The sequence below is a fragment of the Taudactylus pleione genome, unplaced genomic scaffold, assembly GCF_031769625.1.
Source record: "Taudactylus pleione unplaced genomic scaffold, aTauple2 ptg000090l, whole genome shotgun sequence".
Classification (NCBI taxonomy): Eukaryota; Metazoa; Chordata; class Amphibia; order Anura; family Myobatrachidae; genus Taudactylus; species Taudactylus pleione.
In genome coordinates this window covers 3,126,909-3,150,056 of record NW_028284492.1, presented here as the reverse complement: position 1 = coordinate 3,150,056, position 23,148 = coordinate 3,126,909, and the positions used below count along the sequence as shown (strand labels likewise).

The 23,148-nt window shown below is 42.3% G+C and overlaps 1 protein-coding gene across 3 annotated transcripts in view; it reads right to left on the bottom strand.

The window, feature by feature from the left end:
• CHD7 (chromodomain helicase DNA binding protein 7) overlaps positions 1-20,393 on the bottom strand; it is a 129,917-nt gene extending 109,524 nt beyond the window's left edge. The window contains exon 1 of one of the 3 annotated variants that reach the window (XM_088469315.1): positions 20,346-20,393. The gene's annotated coding sequence lies outside the window, so the exon portion shown is untranslated. Of the gene's footprint in view, positions 1-19,983 lie in introns of all 3 variants that reach the window. The other 2 variants (XM_088469314.1, XM_088469316.1) reach the window with 2 other exon arrangements.
• Between the last annotated feature and the right edge of the window lie 2,755 nt (positions 20,394-23,148).

The window sequence follows — 23,148 nt, the reverse complement described above, 5'->3', positions numbered from 1 at the left end:
CATTCACTTAAGAAAACTATTTTACTATTTACCACAAATTACTACCAGACAACATGATTTGCTAGGCATGAATTGGACAAAAACGTGCATGTGATTTCACTGACTCTACTGTACCATAAGTAAACACAACTCTAGACACATTAGGGATAAAGAGTCAGCAATAACATATCTGCCAGAAGAATAAATGTGACATGTATAAGTGGAAATACATGATGGCCTATATATAGCATAACATGGTGCAGGAAAATAAAATAAAAATGAAAAAATCCTTATTACATGCTCATTTCAATATAAGCCAGTCTACATCACATAGTTTTTCATTACAACTTAAGTTGTATAACAAATATCAGCGCCTAATGCTCAAAATTCAGCCAATATAGAGAGTATGAAACAAGATTGTTAATGAAACGCTACAGTTACAGAAAAACATTCCAATAATACAGATATTTTGAATGAAGATCCAATCTCAGAGGAAAGGAGAGTTCTCTAGTGGAAGGACTTCTGAAGCTAAACATGTTTGGTAACAGAGGGACAACATGGATAACAAGGCTAAACACAGGCTGAAATGTAACACAATTCCCCATCTTATGGGGCCCTGCCATGTATTGCCCCCAATTCCCAGTTCTGCCCCCAATTTCCAGTTCTGCCAAAGTCTGTGAAATCCAACATGTTGGGATTCCTCAATTCACCAATTCTGGCCAAAAGTGATCGAGATCAGCGAGTCAAGAATTTTTAACTAGCTGTTTTGCAGTGATCCACCAACGGATCACAAATAATTGATGTCCGCGGATCAGCGTTTTTGATTGCCAATCGAATTTGGTTAATCGCAGCACTGATATATGGGTCATATATCAGTGCTGCGATTAACCAAATTTGATCGGCAATCAAAAACGCTGATCCGCGGACATCAATTATTTGTGATCCGGTGGCCATTAAAATATGGGCCATATTTCATAATGCATTAGCACTGGTTTCTTCCATTCATTCAAATATTCCCTAAAGCCCAGCATAGGTGCTTAATGACACAGGTGCAAAGTGCACTTATCACAGCCAATATAGAATGAGGGTAGACTATGATAGAGATCATTTCTAAAGCTGGGTACACGCCTACCTCTCTGACGATTGGCAAGTGTATACACACTTGCCAATTGTCTTCCTGATGTGTTGGTCTTGACAGCTCAACTGGACAGGCATTTAAAATTGCCCGCCCTGCTGAGCTGTCAATCACCAACGGGTCCGTGCACCATGTGTACGGCTGATCGGTGGGTTGCCTGTACACACCAGCAGATGACCGATATATCTTTCAGATATATATTGGCCATCTGCTGTGCTGCACAGGAGAATAGATATGTCTGTGAACAAAGGCCCTGATTCAGAGCCGGACACTCTGACCAGAGCGCTCGCTCTGAATCAGGCCCACCTCCATTAATATGGAGCGTCCTCCTGGACGCTCGTATAGCTGTGGGTCACCACCCACAGCATATACGAGCGTGCAGGATGATGGTCGCGATGGTCTTGACCATCGCCACTGCGAACAACAGCCTGCGGTTGAAGTTTTCAACCGCAAGGCCAGGAGTGATTTTGGCTCTATCAGAGCCAAAATCACTCCCACTGACATCACTAGTGATGTCAGTGGGGCCGGCTTCAGACGGTAGGCGTTCCCTTGGGAACGCCTCCGTCTGGCAGGCACGCCCACCAAAGGGGGCATGCTGTCAGTCAACATCGACAGCACGCCCCCTTTGATGAGACACTCCGTGCGAAGTCCTTCGCTCGGCGCGTCTCGCGCATGCGCATGACGGAGCTCCCTCCGTCGTGCGCATGCGCAGTGCAGACCATCGACCCACTTGCGAGCGGACAGCCGCTTGCGAGTGGGTCTGAATGAGGGCCAAAGTCATTCACACACATATGCGCTGTACACAACCGACTATGAACTACAGATATATAACACGTTCAATGGAACAGGCGATAAGATCTATCAGTGTGTACAGTAGAGCAAAGTGGTTTCTAAGGTAAGGGCGCAGTCTCCTCATTCTGTGTCCCAGACACATTACAGACTGGGTCCAGATTATATTGCTTCCATAGCCATGCTCATCACCACGTGCCTGTGTGTACAGGGAAAGAAAAAAAAAAGTCCAGATGCATTTCTGCGATTCATCAATATCCAGGAAGTGCATGGAGAACCAGACAGATCCATCGTGGCAGCTCTAGCAGTAGAGTCACAGGTTGCAATTAATGCATTCAAATGACCAGCTGACATTAGGTATCTTTTTTACTTATAACCAGCAACGAAAATAAGTCAACAGAAGTGGACAGAAAAAGAAACAAATTCGAGAAACACTGACAAGACATGGAGCCCTAGCAATGCATAGCCTGAAAACGTCACATACTGTACGACACAGGTCATCAAGATGTAATGGCAGCATATCAGGATTAGCTCTAGCAGTGCTGGAAATAGCAGCAAGCCCAGGAGACCTTTTCCAAGTGCTTTGCTAGGGGAATTGCCAGCATTTCCAGGCATGGCAACTTTACAGCACATACTGATCATGCCGTCTAGCTGTTCCCACTTGGTGATGCACAGAAGACATCATTGCAGATTAAATAGTTGCAAAATGAATTGTGTATTGTGGTAAACATTCTGCCCAGTGTTTGCTGCATTAAACTCACCCTTCAGCACTTCTCAATATAGTAAACCGGCATTTTAAGCAACTGTTGGATGTGCCAGATGCAGTTGATAGCCAGGCACCACGTTCTTTTCTTTCAAGAGGTAGAAAGTTTTCCATATAGCTCCAATTAAACCAGTTATGTGTGTAGAGTTTATATGTCCTCCCCATGTCTATGTGGGTTTCTTCTGGGTGCACCAGTTTCCTCCCACAGTCCAAAGACCTTAGAAGGTTAATTGGCTTCTGTAGGCATTGATGTGTGTGTGCGCACGCATGAGAAAGTGTAGACTGTAAGCTCCACTGGGCCAGGAATATTTTCTATAAAACTGCTGCCTGATCAGTCGAAGCTGTCACTTGCTCTTTTATTAGCCTTTAGATAGTACCAACATATTATGCAGCGCTATACGCAGTATGTTTTAATAATTCACACCAGTACCTTTGTTGCATTACTAGGAGCATCCAAACAAAGCAAAAAAAAAAAAAACTTTGTGTACTTGAAAGGTACTTGTCACTTGTCCTTATTATTGTTCTAAATGCTCCCAGTAAAGCAGTCCAGGAAATATACACATCTAGCTGCCAACCAGCTCCCTTCTGTCTACAAAACATTTTCACAGGTCGTTGACACAAATATTGATATTTTTAACTCCTTAGGCAAGCTCTTTAAAATGCAGTCATGAATTCAATCAGGGTTTCCTTAACAAGACACAACTGCCAGAGGCTTACAGAATAATCTCTGAACGGTGTTTGGCTAATATAGTTGAAGGTGGTCTGATCTACAAACATAATTCTTAGAAGTGTATAAGTGTATAACTGGCAAAGAAGTTGAAATCTAGAACACTCGTTTATGTTCAGAACAGTGGATTTATGTTTTTGTCTTCATCATATTCTGATTTGCAGAACACAGAATAACTGATAACTGACCAGCACTAAATAGAGATGTAAACTGTCACTTGAATTATCAAACACTGTCAGTAGTACCAATATGTCTATATATCTTTTAGAACTAGAACAACTCAAGTAAAAAAGAAAAATGTTGGCAGCAGCGATTTCATCATAGGCGAAGCCTCGGGCAACAGCTAGTAATGAATATTAAAGTGCAGACTATCAACTTTAATTTGTGGGTATTCATGGAGGAAGGGTCTAGGAATGTAGTCCCCTCTTTTTCAAGGGACCAAAAGTAATTGGATAACTGACTCAAAGCTGTTTCATGGACAGGTGTGGGCTATTCCTTTATTTTTTTATCAGTTACACAAAATGTCTGGAGTTGATTCAAAGTGTGGCATTTGCATTTAGAAGCAGATGCTGTTAACGCACAACACGCGTTCAAATAAGCTCTCAATGCAAGTGACACAGGGCATACTTAGGGTGCAAAAAAAAAAAAAGAAGTACACAAAAAGGCCTCGAAGACAACTGTGGCGGATGATCGCCGGATCCTTTCCATGGTAAAGTAAAAACCCCTTCACAACGTGCAGAAAAGTGAAGAATACTCTCCAGGAAGAAGGCATATCATTATCCAAGTCTACCATAAAGAGAAGGTTTCACGAGAGCAAATACAGAAGATTCACTACAAGGTGGAAACATTCGTAAACCTCAAGAACACAGACCAGATTAGACTTTGCCCCCCCCAAAAAATAATATCTTTAAAAAAAAGCCAGCCAAGATTTGGAACAGTGTTTTTGGACAAATGAAAAAGCGCAACAAAATATGCTTGCACTATATAAGTAACTGAATATAAAAAATAAACTGTTCCAGAATGATGGGAAGATAAAAGCATGGAGAAGACTTGGAATGGTTCATGATCCGGAGCATACCCCTCTAGTGCCCCGAGTCTACCGCTGCTGTCAGTTCGCTGATGGCAGCCAGGTAGAGAGGAGGGGGCACCGGACAGGGAGTGAACACGGGCCCCCGTCCTCTCTTAATAAGCCTGTGCTGTAATGGCAGAGTTAACCACCTGATATCAACCAGTATGAGCATGCATTGCACTCACTGAAGACAAAACTAAAGGCAGAGAGACCCACGAACAACCAACAACTGACGACAGCTGCAGTAGAGGCCTGGCAAAGCAGGAAACCCAGCATTTGATGATGTCCATGGGTTCCATCCTTTAAACAGTAATTTCATACAATGGATTCTTGACAAAGAAATAAAAATTAACATTTTAAACTTATGGTAATTGGTCCAATTAGATTTGAGCCCCTAAAAATAGGGCACTGTATAAACACAGATGCAATACCTAAACATTTCATACAATAATTTTGTTCCAGCCTCTTGAATTAAAGCTAAAAGTCTGCACTTCAATTGCATCTCCATTGTTCAATTTCAAATCCAGTGTGGAGGCTATTGTTCACGCTAGGCTCTTTTAGCAGGGCGTCACGCCCTGCTTGATTCTTAAAGTGCAAAATGAGTCCTGCCCTTTTAGCTGTGCCCTGCTATAACAGCCTGGCTGCTGCCATTCTGCCGCCGTGCGAATAGATCCTGTTCGCATGCACATGGCACCTATTCACATTAAGGGAGAGCTTGGGCTCCGTAGGTGCTGGGCACACCCCCATTAGTGACGCCACCCAATATTTGATGTCGGCGGGGCCGCACCGCCCACCCACAGTGACGTCAGCGGGGCATTGCTCCCTTCACTGGCCATCCACGCCACCTTTTCAGGCATGCGCATGCTACTATCTCTGCACCTCTAGCGCCCTTCCCGTCCCAAATCCTGGTGGGAACACTAGGTGGCGTATAGGGCCAAAATGCTGACAATTGTGTCTGTATCCAAATATGTATATATGGACCTAACTGTATAACCTGATGTGTCCTCACTCGTCCTTGCTGCAGTTGCGTCAAACAGCCCCTTTTGACACGCTTGGTCCTGTGAGACTTTGTTAGCGTCGGGCGTCTTTTTTGCCGACGTATAAGTTGCAATGCAATGTGACTAAGACACACCAGGAGACACTGCCGATTAGTTTGATATTTGACACTTGTACATCTCCGTGCACCAGAGTTTCTCAATCAGCATGCAAAGTGCTACGATGCATCGGCCAGGGTTTTTTCCACACCAAGTTTCATTTACAGCAGTGGTGTCAAACTCGGGCCCTTCAGCTTTTCTGGGACTACATATCCCAGCATGCCCTGCCACACTTTTAGCATGTCCTAATAGCAAAACTGTGGCACTACATGCTGGTACGTGTAGTTCCACGGCAGCTGGAGGGCCCGAGTTTGACACCACTGATTTACAGTCTCAGTCGCACACAGATATACAAGTGTTGTATATCAACTTAATCAGCAGAGTCTCCTGCTGCGTCCTAGTCGCATCGCCTTGCGATTTAGATGCTTTTTCGGCCCAAAAAAAAAAAAGATGCCCAGTGATAGCGTATGTACAGGACCCGATGGCTCACTCATGCCACGCATATCACGCTACATGGAGTATTGAGGCTAGATAAGCAAGGATACCTCTGTACTGACTATAGACACTCCTAAGGTAAGCAGGTTTCTACTTCAAATAATATAATTTTTAATTTTTAAATAATGAAAGTTTTCTTTATTAATCAGAAACATTGTTGTCAAAATCCCTGACTCCGCATAACTCCAGGAAGAGCCTGGAGCAAGTACTGTCAAAGCCATGAGTGCATTGTGGGACCACGCATTGCACATGGACCTTGGCCTCCCAGCCCTAAGTAATGCATGAAGAAAGGAAATACATAAAATAGCAGAAAGATCAGCACGAATCTTACAACACAGTAATGACAAGTTAGTAAGCGTTTATCACTTTTATTAACTGACCACTTCTTGTACAGGTTAGTATGCATATTCCATAACTCCATAAAAGCAATTCAAATTGTTTAAACAGAACACAAACCATAAAAATGGTTTGTTTTTCACAAACTCCATACTAGACTTTTAGATAATTCTTCTGTTTAGGCTACTAGCAAGCTTAGGGAGTTGGGAATAACACCTGTGACTGCGGTGTCCTATCCTTTGAGGCTCTGGTCATCTCCCCAATGTCATCTTATATCTCTTGCCATCAGACCATGCCAAGCTATTGTATTAAGAGGATTAACACACCACAATTAGCGTGACAAATCTCCTGGGGGGCGATATAAGGATTTTGGGGACAAGAAAGCAAATAATGGAACTGAAGACACAAAATGGAACTGCAAACCGTGACCTTTGCAGGCAGCCTTGATAGCAGCACCTTATAAAGGTCCTACATTTAATATATTATTTTCCCTATAGACACTTGGCTTCTGCCTTTAACCTTATTGATGTTATGTTGTTTCTACTGAAAGCTTAAATAAGGCATACAGTATGTTTGTAAAGTAAATGTGATCTTGTTTCAATTTGAAATGAGTGACCAGTATAAAAATGCAGTATTGGAGGGGTCTGAGGACCATACAATTCCATTATTTCTGTACTTGTATGCAAACTTCTGCAAGATATTACCACAGTTGCCAACATTATACAGTAATTTACTTCGGCACTTAACTTGCTTTGATGCAGCAACTACCTGCAATAATGTCTCACTTGACCTTGGAGCAGTACAATACCATGAAATCTTTGCTGAAACAGGTAGTATTCTACCAAGATTGTAAGCTCCGCAGGGGCAGAGACTGATGTGAATAGCTAAATATTCTCTGCACAGCGCTATATAAATAACTTAATAAATCCTATATTTTCCTACTAAATCTTAACGCAAATTAAAAAAAAAAAAAAAAGTGCATTAACAATTGCATCTAATATGCAAAATGTGGAATTTTGATGAGCAGTTGGCCAATAATGAACAGGGGCATTGCCATAGTGTTCATTCTAGAGGCACCAGAGCAGACAGTGACACCCCAGGCAGGAAAGAGGACATGCATGGGTTAGGACAGGTGCAGGGTGCTAGAATGAACACTATTTCCAGATACAAATCTTTAAAATGGAGGATTGCACCTGTAAACTAAGGACATGTACTAGCCTAGGAACTTTCAAAGCCATATACAGACATCAGTCAACTTTCTGCAGACATCCATTTGCCTATTTAATGCACAAAGCAACCAACAGGTGGCAAGCAAAATGCAATATTCTAGAGCAGTGGTTCCAATAAGGCACTCCAACAGTCCAGGTTTTAAGGATATCCATGCTTAAGCACAGGTGACTTAATTAGTACCAGTCAGTTTGATTATACCATATGTACACAAGCATGGATTATCCTTAAAACCTAAACTGTTTAGGCCCCACATACACGGTACGATATAGCAGCAGACAGACAGATTGGAACAATAACGCTGCTATATCGTTCTGTGTGTGGGTATGATCTCGGCTCCCATGGGATCATACATCGCTCCTCCAGATCTTTCTGCATGTTCAGTTGATTTGGGGGGAGCGATGTACGATCCCATGCAGTGCTATGCGGGTGGGGGGTTCCGGCATATCGGTTGGTCGGCCGATATGTCAGCCATCGGATCAGTCGTCACATCGCAAGGTGCATATAGCACAGTGTATGGGGGCCTTAAGTGTGCCTCAAGGACTGTATTTCTCAAACCCTGCTCTAGTGGTTTTTAGCCCCCAGAAAGTGAATATAAGGAGGAATATGTCCATTATTTCACATCTTGGCAACAGACTATGCATGTACTGTAATCTTTCCATAGATTTAACGCATATTGAAACAGCTGAGGGGTATCATCCTTGGCTCTCAGTAAAACAAAATAGCTGTCCTGTCTTTTTACACTCCGCATTTAACAGTTTGCCCAACATGGAAAGATGTAGTCATGGAACTCCTACACTGGATGGACTGGAGGATTTTTGTATTATCACATAAATCTGGCAAGGACATTTGTCCTGCATGCAAAATGAAGACAAAGAACACCATTTTCCTTATACATGGTTCATTACAAAATAAAACCATTTGGCATGTGATTGAAATCAAGCAGGTTGCTCAATAATAAATTACCATCTATTTTGCATGACACTTGGCCAAGTTTCACAGGGCCGGCCATTAATAGATGCAGATCTGCCCAGTTACTTCTTTGTCTGTAGCGCAATGGACTCCCGCATTTGCGTCTCCATAGGACATAATTGCGCGTCCACGATTGCATCGCCATCACGTCTCCATAGGACTTAATGGAGACGCACTCACGCGATCGGGGATGCACCGTAGCGTACCGTGGCACGACTCGCGGGCACATTTTGCAACAATGAACTTGGGCGCATCTGTATATTACAGGTTGAGTCTCCCATAGCAAAATATTCCAAAATACAGATTTTTTTTTTTTTTTAGCATGACTGAGATAGTGACACCTTTGCTTTTTGATTGTTTAATGTACAAACTGTTTAAGGCACAAACTTATAAAAAATATTGTATAAAAATACCTTCAGGCTGTGTGTATAAGGTGTATATGAAACAAATGAATTTCATGTACGTACACAAACTTTGTTTGAGCCACAAAATTATTGAAAATACTGTATAAAATGACCTGCAGGCTGTGTGCATAAGGTGTATATAATACATAAATGCATTCGGTGTTTAGATTTGGGTCCTTTTCCCAAGTTATTTAATTATAGTATGCAAATATTCCAAAATACGGAATATTGCGATATCCAAAATACCCCTGGTCCCATGCGTTTTGGATATGGGAGACTCAACCTGTATTATCCTTTATTTAAAAAAGGCAGCACAAGATGTCCGCAGCATCTTACAAAGTACAGAAATAGAAACATTATGAACAAAAAAAAAAAAACAATGAAAAGTCTTTCAGTACAAAACATTGAAGAACATGGACTACAAGGTTTATAAACATTGCTGCATCAGCAGTCATAATAGGCACTAGGGGATGGGTAGGCTGCAGGACAGGAGGGGTAGTATTAGGCAGCGGCACGGAAGGGTTAGGAGAAGGGTTAGAATACTCACCAACATGCTTATGGATTTTGACCATTGGGATTCTGGAGCCAGCATTGTCACTGCTGGGATTCGGGCCACCGGTTCCTGTACACAACCCGCAGACATACAGGGGTGACAGAGGAGAGACGGTGAGCGAGGAGCAGTGGGTAAGGATGACATCTGAAAGGCTTTGCTAAAGAAGCGGGTCTTGAGAGTCCATTTGAAGATCTGTAGAGAGGTGGAAAGTCTGATAGGGAGAGAGAGCCAAGGGTGGGAAGCAGCGAGGGCAAAATAGTGGACGCGGGATAGGGAGGAAGTAATCCGTTGGAAGGAGAGGCAGCATTTATTTGTGGAGTGAAGTGGGTGGGCAGGAGTGTGAAGGAAGATGAGGTCAGAGATATAGGAGGGTGGTTCAATAAGATAACAAGACCTCCCATGTGTGCAATATTCTCTATTTCATTTTAATTTCCCACCAGGCCAGAACAGGTTAGACCACTGCTTCCCCTCATGGCCATTATGCCGAGTACACACTAGCCGATATATTGGCCGATCAATCGATCGGCCAATATATCTGCTGCCCGTCGGTCAGTGTGTACAGACGATAGGCCTGAAAGACGTCGTTCACAGACATATTGCATTGGCTGTGCTCCACAGCCGGTGGACTGATAGGTCTGCAGACCTACCTGTTCATCAGCAACTGTGTACGGGCAATCAGCCAATCGCCCAAACACACGCGCGCACATGCCGGATAGATGATTGTCGTTCAGTGTGTATGAACGACCATCATCTACATATATATCTGTCAGGTGTGTACCCACCTTAAGACTGAGCCTCATATCAGTCATACTGTCTCAACATCAGTTTTAAGATGGAGGGACTGGCGGAAACATGGTCAAACAATGAGGTACGTAGCGAGATCAGATTTCTGCATATAAAAAGGCACATCAGCAGCTAAAATTCACCGTCAACTTGATAAAGGTGTACAGTGATAACGTCATGTCACAGAAACTAATTTGCGCTTGGCGCACTGCCTTTGATAATGGCAGGACAGACATTCAAGATGAGCAGGCCGACCAAGCACGTCCACCACAGATGACAATTTGTGCCGCATTGAAGGTCCGATTCTGGAGGACAGACGCTTCTGAGTTAGTGATATTGCTGACGAACTGAACATCTCAGTGGGTACTGTGTATAACGTTCATGAGCAACTGGGATACAGGAAAGAGTTCACGCTGGGTATCGAAGTAATTCATAGATGTTCACAAAACCAATAAGATTGGATTTTCTCTCTTGCACATGACATGGTACAGTGAGGGAGTGCAGTTTCTGCAGTGTATTGTTACAGGCGATGAAACGGTAGTGCATTATGTGACACCGGAGATGAAGCAAGCATCCATGACATGGAAACACGCATCGTCCCCTTCTTCAAATAAATTCAAACCAGCTCCATCAGCAAAGAAGGCCATAGAGACCCTGCTTTGGGACCACAAGGGCGTGCTTCTTGTTTATATCCTTATCAAGAGAGATACTGTGAATGCTGTCCGCCATTGTGACACACTTAGCAGGTTGTGGAGGAAAACTCGTTGAAAACGACCTGGGTTGCTGCGAACAGGTGTCATACTGCTGCACGATAATGCAAAACCACACAGCCAACCGCACGAGTTGCATTGCTACCATTGGGAGGTACTGGACCATTCTCCCTACAGCCCTGACCTGGCACCAAGTGATTTCCAGAAGCACCTGGGTGGAAGATGATTCACAATTGAAGGTGAAGTTCAGCAGTCATGCCCTGGCTTCAGGTACTTGACACGGATTTCTTACTATGCTGGGAGACATGCCTCGGTGTACCTTTTTTTGTTACAAATGCTTAGACAAGAATGTGGAAAAATAATTTGTACCAAGGCCATACTATTGATTATACGTACGAGTTGAATCCAATCTAGACATGACCGATGAGTGGATGAAGTTCTTAGTTGCTTCCAGGGTGAGAAAGGGTCTGGATTCTGGAGATAATTCAGAAATGAAAATAGCAGGACTGCGAAAGGTACTGAATATGTGGTTTAAAAGGAGAGGGCAGAGTCACCAAGACAATGCACATGCGGGCTAGAAGAGATGGTGGTGCTGTCAATAGATAATGAAATTGAGGGAGGTGAGGCTGTTCGGGAAGATGGGAAGCTCAGCTCTGTCTTAGACATGTTAAGTTTAAGAAAGCGCTGTGACATCCAGGTGCAAATAGCAGACACACAGCTGAAGAGATGAGGGGGGAGAAGTCAGGGGAGGAGAGATAGATCTGAGTGTTATCAGCATAATGAGGATATTGGAGGCCAAAAGAGCTGATGAACTCAACTAAAGAACCTCGGGGGACACCTATTGGTAGTGGAGGAGAAATAGAATCATGGGAGGAGACAGAGAGAGGTAGGAAGCCAGCCAGGATACATTAAGTCTCTGGTTGAGTAACAGAAGTATGTTGAGACAACTAACTACAAAGAATAGTGAACCTGAATATACATGTGCCTGATCATCAAATTTTCCTTCCCATTTTGTATTGGTGCTAATAAGGCAATGCATTCCTTATGTAGCTCCTTAATATTACACAGAACTTTTACAGACAATATTTAACCAGTCAATATGCAAAGTCAACTTTTGTTATGAGCCAATTAACCCAGCAGTAAAAGTTTTGGGCAGACTTATATTTCCGATTGACCCTCGGTGCACTACAATTAAGTGTCAATATTAACAGTAATTATTTCAGAACCCCTGCTCAAACAGTTTAGCAAGAAAGAAGCCTCACTACCCTACTTGCGTGGGGCAAAAACTCTGCATACATCACTCATGTCCATAAGTCCAAATGTAGCTTTGTCAGCTCAGCCCAGGTACGATGGAGAACTCATTTTGCATAAAGTGTCTGGTCCAAGAAAGTCCCCCTGTACATCCTGGCCTTGGAGCAACAGTTGGGTTTTCGTGGTTGGAGTTGAATCTTCTCTAACAGCTCACACAAATGAAGTGTCGCTGTCCCACTCTGATATTTGGCCTATTAGGGCTCACTAAACACAGCTGTTGGAGTCTATGGACAGGCTAAGATGTGTAAAGGTCAGTGCAGAGTTTGCCCTTCCCTTTTACCATGACACCATGCCCAATCTGCCCTACCATTGTTAAAGATGGATGGTTCAAGCCAAGGAATGACATAATAGACTAGAGTAAAATAGTCATTTTTCTATATACAAAACCATGACCCAGAATCATGTCTGAATTATTTAACAATGGCTTCCCAACATACACACATACAAGTGCACTCCAAGAGAGGTGGCCTGCACCCACCAGTCTCAAAATTTGAGAGGTGCGAGAATGCATAAATCATTTCAAGCGAAAAACTTATATATGATCACATAAATAGAAAATCTCCAGCACACATGTGTTAACCAAAAACAATAAATAGTGAATATTTGGTAGGCAATAGCAGCAACTTAACTTAGACTTCTTGTCTTCGGTCAACTGACCAACAGTAATTGAAGGTATATGAAATGATAAAAAGATAGGGAAAACATTGTGTGTACTGTTTCAACTCTGAATAACTTCTACACCGTACTTTATATATGATCATGTTGGCTTGAAAATGATTGTACAATATGGCTTTAACTACACTTGACATATTAACACTTGTAGCTTAGAAACTCATGACTGAGAGTGCAAATTATTACAGAATGTGTAGTCTAGAATTGATAAACATTCTCCAAGCATTTTCTTCATGTTTGTTTTGCATCATGGCAAAAAAGCTACATCTGAATTCATTCGTTTCTCTATAGAAATATGGGATTGACTATTTTGTAAAGAGCTACAATACTTTTCAATGAAAAATATAATAATTTAAGAAGCAAAAAAAGAAATAAACAAACAACAGTAGCTGCATGTAATGTTTTATGGCCATGAACTGGAAAGGTACATCAAAACTCAGACTACCATATTTTCTAAATGATTTTGATGCAAGATTAACTCAGCTCTGAAGTATATAGGTTAGAAAGAAGGAAAAAAGCAGGATAAAATTATAAATTTTCAGTTCATTGTGTTACCTATTGGTAAAAGAATCTAATTCAGAAAGTATTTACAAACACTTAATTGCCACTGTGGTGTGGGTAAGTTTCTAAAAGTATATTAGAATTCAAACGAATACACGTGTATTGTGTAAAGGCGCACATCCGCTACCCGATTAAACAGAGCGGTTGAACGATAACAACATAGTTCAATCACTCGTTAATCGGGCATAAATCGGGCAGGCAAATGTCAAAAACGACCAGCAATGCGTGCTCCCGATGGTCGAGTTTGACACCTATCATCGCCCGAACATGCTGGTCAATCTGCCGATAACGACAGATTGGCCATGTTCGGGGATGAGGGAGGGTGCCTACACTGAACGACTGATTACTCAGTGTAGGCACATCACAGACTGTGAAACGACTGCACGATTACAATGTCGTAATCGTGCAGTCGTGTCACAGGCTACTAGTGGATGTGCACCTTAACCACTTGCTCTTGAGGTTAATGAACATATATAGGAGGAAGAGGCTAGGAATGTGCACTCCAACGTTGAACATAAGAAGTTCTACCATGCTGAGACTTGTAGTACCATGCAGGAAAAAGAAAATGCAGGTGCACACTCTAAGTACTAAGAAGTGTGCACTTGCATTTTCTGTTTAGAGAACAGGTAGTCAGATGAAGAATATCTGAAACTATAAAAGCATAGTGATTTATTGTTTGTTTCTAGAATTCAGAAACTTGTATGTATATTTGCTCATTGGCTTTACCGTAACTCATCATGGGAGGAAATATATTCAAATTACTTGATAACTCATCATAAATCCAAATACCATGTGATAAAGTAGGGTTTAGTCAAAACCCAGAATTGCTGTAAAGACAAGTCTTAAGCTGGGTACATACCTGAGTGACCGGCCAGCAAGCTATACACACATACCAATCGGTAGCTCGATATGTTTGGTCAATCACAACTGTACGGACATTTAAATTTGCCTTCCCAGTTGCGAAGTCAGTGTTGTCAGTTCCTACGGCCAGTGTACAGGCCGGTCAGCAGGTCGCCCATACACATAGGCAGATGTACCGATATATCTGCAACATATATCGGCATCTGCAGGGCTGACGCAATATGTCAGTGGACGATGTCATTCAAAGGCCTATTGGCTATACAAAACGGTATATTTCATAGCATGTACCAAGTTTAAGGGTATCTTTGGAGTAGCACAGATCTGTACATGCTTAAAAGTGATTTTGCAGCAGCTGCCGACACCAAAACAGTCGCAATACTCAAATATAGTAAAAAAAAAAACCTAAGAAAATAAAATTGTAACAAAGTTATTTCTGGAGAAAAAAGTGTGATGTTGCTGTTTTATAACGAATGTGCACTGCTAGCATTTCAGATGTTAAATCGTACCTAGGAACAGATTAAAAAGAACTATGTTGCAGCTCTCATCTAATCAGCTTTTAAATACTTATGGAGAACATCCTTACAGAGCCGTGTTGTCATATGTAGCCTACTTATTTAATAGAACATATGACATCGGTTTAACCCTACCTGTATTGGATCAAACTTTATTTTTGGAAAACGGAATAACTTTTTTTTTTTTTAACCATGCCGTAGAAATGCCTGTCTGAAAAGCTGCAGACATGGAGGTTTCTATGTTTATAAGTTGATGGGGGAGGGGAGGGTGGGGGTGTTCCATATAAACATACAAGAGTGCATGGTGTACTTAAGGACTGCATGTGAAATCCAGAATTTGCCAACGTTTCCTGAGATTACAGGCCAAATTAGTGTAGATAGTAAACACTTTATCAGACAAAAAGTTCATGCTGGAAATCTGCCAGGGAGTTTATTGCAAAATAAGAGATTTGGGTTACTCCAGAGTTAGAATTCAAGTAGTGTTATAATAGTCTAGAAGAGACCTAGGACACTAATACTAGATTAAAAATGATACATGTTGTCTACATTTATTATATTTCATGATAAAAGATCACAGTCATAACACAATGCTAGTTGCAGTAAGTGTTTTCACTAGTTGGCAAGTCCAATCACTACTACAGGTACTATATTTAATACAATATAAAAAGTGAAAGAATCATCCAGTTATTAGTACTAAAAGAATATGGAAACACGTAATATGTCCATTTCAACGTGTGTAGGAATAACTGTTCTCAAACGGATTAGTTTATATTAGTTTAAAGTTCTTAAGAACAGGGATGCTATGCTTGCCTCTGCATGCTTACACTGGAGTCACTTCTGAAGACGACAAAGTAAAATATTGATATACAAGCACATTATCCAGGGAGCCAGTTGTGACAATAGTGCAGGTACCTTACTACATAACATTACTGCTTTGCTGACAACCACTAGTTGGAACAGAACATGAAAGATAGAAAATCGTCTTCTCACTTCAGTAGTTATTCAAACCAACAGAGCACGTATCACACCGAAGTTCCAGATAGTAAATTATACATGGCCTCCACAGGACGAGGGTCTCTACAGTTACACCAGCACTCCACAGACAGCTCTGGTTCCAGTAGTGCCTTTTCTACTGCTTCTCTCCTTTCATTTAATTGTCACAAGACAAAGAAGATTAACTGTTTGCTGCACAAAACAATATTTCCTGTGTGCAGTCTGCTCTATACCTAGATAGTACAACACTAACCAGATTCCGAATTAGGGGGTTGTCCACATTCCACTAAATTAGCAAAAACATTTATGTAACATACGTAATGAATGAAAAACCAAGTTGACTAATATACAAGGTTTTCCAAACATTATAAAATGTCTCCTCTTTACAATGCTTATTTACACTAGAGTGACATGTTAAACCAACCTCCTCCACCTGCCATATAGCAAAATAATAAACATCCATGGCAACATGTGATGTCATTGTTGCTATCACTCTCTGTTGAGGAGTACAGCCGTGTGATATAATGCTGTTTATGTAGCTAGCAGAAAGAGACATGAGGTCACACTCCCACACTCATCATACAACAAGGACAGTCAGCCTAGCCCAGAGGATGCCCTGGGTTCATACCACATCACTGTGCGACCAATTTGTTGCCAAGACCTAGAAACATTACGCCAAATAATAATGTATTCTAATACAAGATTAGGTCTCTATATAAAAATACACAACAAAAAATAAAAACATACTAAAGAAGTCTTACAAGTGTTTACAAATGTAGCCCTTTAAAACCACGACTGTTAGGGGGGGGGTTAAGATATAAATCCTTTAGAACAGTTGACTTAATTATTACCTCAGTAATTTTGACTTGAACAATTATGCTTGAGCTTGGATAGCCTTAAAACCTGGACTGTAGGAGGGCTTTGAGGACAGTTTAGTACACCATGCAGTGGGTAATGTGAAAAACCACTAATCAGTAAAAGTAGGCAGGGTGACAAAGACTTAAGCTGGCCACACATCTAAAGATTCTGTCCAACTAGCCAACTAGTTGGATTGGTTGGAATGAAAATCTGGTAAGGTATAAAAGCAAATGACAATACGCCGAAGAATGTACAAAAACTGTCATTTGAACAAATTGTTTAGTTCAAACATTTAATAAACTTGTCTGACGTAAATTTTCATCTGTTTTCTGGCATTTAGGAGCAAATTGCTGATCATTTACTCCCATACGTTACCAGATTTTCATTCCAGCCAATCAACTAGTTGGCTGGATGGACAGATAATCTTTAGATGTGTGGCCAGCTTTAGAATAACAGCATATACAATTTGTGCTTATTCAGAGAACTACTTAATTGTGTCTGATCCACAAAAAACAAAAAAATAGTACAGAATAAAAAATATATTGCACAAAAAAATAAAACCAACACCCTGGCCAGCACCAAGCACTGCAATTTTTTTTTAGATATTAAGTTAAATAAAAAGTACTTCTGTCCAGTCTGTTGCAATATTGAACAATTTTCTAGCTATTTTATAAGAATAAAAAAAATCAAAATTTACAACAGGTGACTATTGTAACTACCAATGTAGCTCTGACAACTTCTTACGGAAAACAGCATAGGCAGCGTATTACTGCGTATTAGAGCACTGACATTCTATGTGCAATTATTTGTTTTGCAAAAAAAAAAATGCACTTTTAGTGCAATTTAGAGACTGCAGCGGTTTAATCTACCATGCCAAAGCAAAACCTCTTACATCACATGCACTGCTGCGCAGAAAAACTCTTAAAAACATATGCCCTTACATTTTAAAGCTACACCGCACACAATTTGACCAATACATCTAGCCTGGTAGACAGTGTAAAGTTAACATGTAACAAAAGCATTGATCTATAAAGTATATAAATGTGCTTCAAAAGATTTGAATTGTATCCCCTTGCTGCAGTTGTTAATATGAGAAGTAGGTTAAGCCTGCAGGAGAAATTTCTCTGTCCTTGAGGTGTTATCAATGAATAGGTCCTAGTAAAACCAAGCTGCCATTTTAGGTTAGACTGGAGAGCTTCTGTTGTGCAACAGTCAGACAAAACATACAAAGCCCCCTATGCCCTGCAGCCTGCATGAGGCGCTGGAACTTTCCTGGCAATAAATGATCACTGGATTCTTATAGTAGAAATGGGAAAAAGCATGTAAGCTATAGAGGTTCTGGAAAGAGGATGGCTTGTAATGGGATATACTCGGGGACAATGGTTTCCCTGTCACTAACAAATGACTGCTGAGGACTTGGAGGGGACATCTTCCTGTTTAGGAGACTGGATGCACTAGGAAATATCATGGATCATACGAGAAGAAGAAAAAAAAAAAGAGAAAGGCAGAAAAAAACTTTTATTGTTCAGGGAATATCAGCACCTGCCCCACATGGAGATGGTGCTAAAGCTCTGCCTGTAGTTGGGGGAATGGGAAGTTGGATCCTGGGAGGGACAGGGAGAGAGCATGGTGTGGGTCTGTGATCTCTCCCATTCAGGAGGAAACTCCTCCTCAACTGCTACTTTGTGTCCTTTGTCTATTGTTTGTTGCCTGAAAGAAAATACTTTAAACAAAAAGGAAGAGAGAGAAAGCAGCAGGGTGAGGGCTGAGAGGTGCATGTAGCCCACTTTCCTCACGGATGCATCGAGGTTTCTCAGTGTTTTTTGTGGGGAGTGCCTCTCCCATCCTCAGCCTTGCTGCTGCCTCCTCCCCTCCTACCCCAGGGTACCCTCCTGTGAAAGGCCATCAGGAGGAGATGAATGCATTGCAATGATGGCTGCTGGTAGCCTGCAGCGCCTTCTCCATGAGCCTCACCAACCTCCTCCTCCTCCCCATCCACCCCCTGCTCCACCAGCAGGACCCTGTACTAGTACCATAAGCATGAGGCCACTGTCCTCCATCACATCCCCACCAGGACAACAATGACCCACACCCACCCACCTCCTATCAGCCTCCCATTATCGCTTCATTAGAACATCCCAGCTGAGGAGGTGATAGGGGGGAGGGGGCGTGTGCACAGGGAGCAGCCATCTCCAGGCAAACAAACATGGACATCCTCTCCCGTGTGACCACCCAACCTCAGGCAGTCACAGCCCAGAGACTGGATGGGGCAATAAATAATAGGGGCAGAACTGTTCTAGCACCCCGGGGAAGGGCATCCACAGCCCGGATCCGTGCACAAGAGTCGCCCATATTTATGCACTGCCTAGAACGGGAGACACTTCTGGGATCAGGGTCCATGCTCACCCCTGTGTATAGCACCATGCCCATCGCATCTATGGGTCTCTGGGGGGCACCATACTGCACACTATCACTTTTCGTTTTTTGCGGACCAGGCACCTCGTGTTTCTACCGTGTGCCCCACTCCCTCCCTCTGAAGGTTTCCCACTCATACAACACGTCTCCCCAGGGCACTGTGCCCCCACTCACTGCCCAGCTATGGACATAAAGTATACAGGCTGCCGCTCCACGGATAGGACGTGTAAAAGACACAGCGCATGCAATGGTCACAGTGATGGGGGGATAAGGAGAGGGGTGTACCCTGCCTGCACACACACATACACTTTGCACAAGTTACTCGCCATCCAGCAGCACTGACCGGGTCCGGGTCTCCCACACACTACAGAGCAGATGTCGCGATATGCATGATATAGGACCAGTCGGAGAGGGACAGGGGCTCCTCATGCGGTCAGGATCCCGCCCCCTCCCTTCGGCCACAGATCCTCCATCTCTCCATCCTCCCCCCCCAATATGCATGCACCGATACTACGGCTCGTGTTCTGTAAGGGCAGCACCGGGCACACGGAAAGTTGCTGCGAGGAGTTGCACCGTGATCCGGTGTGGGGGGGGGGGCCTGTCCTGTGCGCTGGCCAGAGGGGGCATTGTTAGTTGGCCATGCTGTGCGACCTGCTCCCGGGCTCAGGGTGATGCATTAGCACGGTGCCCCCCTCCTCCTCCTCCCCACAACTCCACATCCAAGAGGAAAAGTCACCCACCCCCAACTTCCCCCGGTCACTTACCCTGGCAGAGTGCGGCCACAGCAGCCCTATTGTCTCATCAGTGGCTCCTCCGTGCAATGATCTCCCCCCCTGTCCTCCTGTCCAGGCTGCGGGGAGGGAGGAGGGGGAAGAGCTCTGCCTGGAGTTTACGCTTCTCCCCCGACCTCCTCCGCCACCTTGTGTAGTATCAGTAATCCCCGAGCGGCTCTTTCCCCTGCTCCCCCTCTCTCTTCTTCTTCTTCTCCCTTTGTGGCTCTTTAATTTCGGCTCAAGTTTAATCCGACAGTGGTGCACGAGCGCGCCCGCAGGGAGGAGGCGAACCCGCGGCTCCGCCGGACACTCGCAGCTTGCGGGATCCCCTTCACTCACTCACTCTCACTCACTCACTGCTGGTCTCCGCCGGCGCCGGGCACCAGCTCCCAGCCGCGTTCACGAGCCCTCCCCGAGGACCGAGCGCGCTCCCGCGAGCTCACTCACCCTCACACACAGAGGGGAGATGGCCCCGCCCACTCGCTGGCCTTCCCCCCTGCCACACAGCCCCGTGACGTCACACGGCCACCAGGCATAATTTATGCAAGAATTCACTAGTGCTTTCATTCAGGTCTCTCTCTCTCTCTCCCCCCTTCTCTTAAAGGAACAAATATATATATATATATATATATATATATATATATATATATATATATATATATATATATATATGTATATCCCTCACACAGCTTACTACTGTGCCAGGTCAGCTATGTCTAGGAGGTTGCAAGATAGCTTCTCATTTATTTTTATTTTATTTATTTTTTTCATTTCATTACAAAAGAAGCACTGTGACATGCCTAGCAGCCTGAAAGTGTCACTGAGAAAATAGTGCTTTCAAATGAATTTAATATATAGGCTCATATCCCATAAATATGTGATTCTCCCACCAGATTTATATTCCACGCATGCAGCCTTCATGAAACCAGTTTTGCATATCAGATGTACTATGAGAGCTGTGGCAGAACATGTTATAATTCTCTATTTTGCTGCAACTAAATTCTGTCTATGCATCTGAGCAACGGTCCTGTCACAGATTCAGCAAGTGGCTTCACAGCTGTTAAAAATATTACGACTGGCAGTCGTGAGACTTGTAGTTCCACAGTAACTGGTATACACAAAATTGAATTATTTATTTTTGCTCTTTGAATCATTCTTAAATAAAAAATATATATATTTTAGATAATTTATAACATATCCAAATGGAAAAGAAAATACGTTAAAAATCACTTTATTGTAAGCTCCAGTGCTGGGAAATGAAACAAATGTTAAATACAGTGAATGGGATTGTCTGCAGACTTTCAGCACTCCTCCATCTGTGCTTTTCACTAACTAGAAATGACACAGTTTCCTGTTTCCTTTTAGCTTTTCTGATATGTGCAAAATGAAATCATCCGATTGATCAATGGGAGAAATGTCAGGCTGAGAAGTTGCCTGGATCTCATTATAAAAATCAATTTCAGCAGACAAACAGGGTAATTTGGCAATAAATGTAGTAATAAATAATGCTAAGCTATGGCTACATGTGTATGCTAAAAAGAGTCACATATCCACTGAACTATACTAGTAGTAGTAAGATACAATATACATAGTTGTGATTAAAATTCCTGGTCTAGAATTTGCAAGCCAAAGAGTGATGGTGAAAACAACAGGATCATTTACTAACCAAGTGTAAATTTGCACCTATTCAAAGCATTCAATTCATAGTGAGAGTTGATCAATCTAGTAGAAGTTAATGGGAATAATGTTTGGTTGTTATGGGTTACTACTGTACATCTGCACTTTGTTAGTAAATAGCATCCACTCAATAGGAACTAAGATTATTAATTTGACTTTATAAAGCAACTCTGACACCGAACCCATCATGTACCCATTTACACTACAGGCTCATACAGATGTGTTAGTCCAGCATCCCCTTAATGTACATGAGAGCAGACCTTCACTGTGTGACCCATGGTAACAGAGTACTATAAGATGGAAAAACAGAGATTACATCATCCAATCCATAGGCATACAAGACTAATACATTCACCTGCCTGACCCTTAAAGCAAGTTGTTCAGAATTAAATAGTGTTTATTTTCCTGTATTTTAATTTTCGGTCTCTCATCTACCCAACAGTTAAGTAAGTACAGTTTATATATGATTATTTTGGATCAACTTGGTCTTCTCCAGAAGTCACCTCCATTCTTCCACCAAACAAAGTAGGGAAGTATACTACAAAATGGCTGGTGAAGGCGGTCAACGCCTCCATAGACGGTATTAATAAATATGCACATTAAATATATGGAAATGTCATGTAAGAGACCAATTAAATACTAATATTAGTTCTACAATCTCAGGCTTGGCTGACTGTGTGGGACCATGACACATACCCATGCCTGCCAACATAACTGATTGGAAAATTGGACTAAATTAGATCACACCCTCAATCCATTTAAAGTGCACTCATTTTGAAACACCCGTCTTGGAAGCCTGGGACAGCACTGGGAAAGTTGGGACTGCTGTTAGGTATTCATACTGTTTTGTCCCTTTTTTTTGGATGCCCTTTTTTTTTTGTTTGACTGGCACCAGTGCTAACCACACTGAGGTACTTTCAAAAATCTTGTAAAAGTTCAGAAAATGATGGTTGATTAAACTGTTTTGTGAACACTGTGAATGCATGTCTTTGGATGCAAGGGAATGCTGCTTATAGCATTCACAACCCGTTTTGTAAGCATGTTACTGCAATGCACTGTAGACAGTTTATTGGCGCCCATGATTATTAGGCCCTAATGTCCTCAACCCTGTTCTGTAGTCAGAGGATAATACATAAAAATGCTCATCTACAGATGTAATTGTATTTTAATATTGTCAACAGGTAAATGAGGCAAAAATAAATAATTACATCAAATCTCCTGTAGCTCACATGCCATTAACAGGACTGATTAATGAGTCAAGTTAGCGTTTTGGGGATAAGTAATGGGCTTTCATAGAAATATGGCAACGAAATTGAACAACCTATAAATTATTTATTCAGCTCTTTTGACCTTCAAGAAACCATTTATATTTGATGGCCGTAGGTAAAATCAGTGCACATTACCAAAAAATGAAGGTAAATTAAATCACAGTGAGAATGAGTATTATCATAGTTGTTACTATATGTAAAGTAAGTGAGG